The sequence below is a fragment of the Apodemus sylvaticus genome, chromosome 5, assembly GCF_947179515.1.
Source record: "Apodemus sylvaticus chromosome 5, mApoSyl1.1, whole genome shotgun sequence".
In the NCBI taxonomy this organism is placed as follows: Eukaryota; Metazoa; Chordata; class Mammalia; order Rodentia; family Muridae; genus Apodemus; species Apodemus sylvaticus.
In genome coordinates this window covers 112,871,361-112,872,398 of record NC_067476.1, presented here as the reverse complement: position 1 = coordinate 112,872,398, position 1,038 = coordinate 112,871,361, and the positions used below count along the sequence as shown (strand labels likewise).

General features: G+C 45.1%; 1 non-coding gene across 1 annotated transcript; it reads right to left on the bottom strand.

Moving 5' to 3' along the window:
* Window positions 1-338: 338 nt before the first annotated feature.
* LOC127686566 (small nucleolar RNA SNORA17) lies at window positions 339-470 on the bottom strand. The gene has a single exon (XR_007978179.1). It is a non-coding gene; the product is annotated as a small nucleolar RNA SNORA17 (small nucleolar RNA).
* Between the last annotated feature and the right edge of the window lie 568 nt (window positions 471-1,038).

Genomic DNA, 1,038 nt, shown 5'->3' with positions numbered 1-1,038 from the left:
GTGTTGTGCTTCAATTGTGCATCATGGCCCTGGGGGCGGGGTCATACCAACCCCCAGGGCATAGTCATCTCAGGCTAGTTCCCTGTCTGGACCCCATGGAGCTGCTCCGGTGGTCATCTCAGGCTCTCCTGGCCTGCTCAAGTGGTCACTTGCAAGGAAAGTCTGCCTCACTCCTTCCTCAGGCAGCCATTCTTCTAGTCTCCAGCTTGCTCCCTGTCCCAGGAGCCTGTCTGGGCCTGCTTGGCACCAGGCTGTTGGCCATCTCAGGCTAGCTCTATCCAAGCGCCCTGGCACTGGACTAGTAGCCATCTCAGGCTTGTATTTTTTCCCTTTTCAGGGATGTTAGGCTACTAATCATTCAGACACTCATAGGTCCGAGCGCTGAGCTTACACACAGCCTCTTTCCTTTCTGCCACCTACTGACACACATGCAACACAGCAGCTACACCCACAGAGCCTCTTATTTCTATTGTTGATATCTAGATTTTCTCGTTGTTGTGGGAGAGAAAGCATGGTGTGATTTCAATGTTCCTATATTTGTTAAGTCTTGCTTTGTGTCCTAATATGTGGTCAGTTCTGGAGAAAGTTCCACAGGCTAATGAGAAAAACAAGTTCTTTAGTGCTAGATGGAATGTTCTGTAGATATTAGGTCCATTTGAATTATGATGTTATTTAATCTCAGAATTTATCTGTTTAGTTTTGTCTCCAGATTGTCTATCTGTGAGCGTGGAGTATTGGAGTCACCCACTAACATGAGTTGGAATCGATCTGTGATTTTTATTTTTTACTTTGTTGTTGTTGTTGTTACATCACTTTTCTTCTTTCACTGGGAGTAATGACAATGTTCAGGAGGGGACAATTTATTGTAGGGTTAGGATTTCAGTCTGGGGACACAGCTTCTATCTAGGCCTTCTGTTTCTTTGCTAGAGTCTGAAGTCTCCAGCAGTTTGGTTAAAGAGTCTTGAACAAGATTTCCCTAGCAGTGTTGTCTTGTCTTAGATTTCAAACCTAGCTAAAACAAGTGGAGAGTTTCAGTAA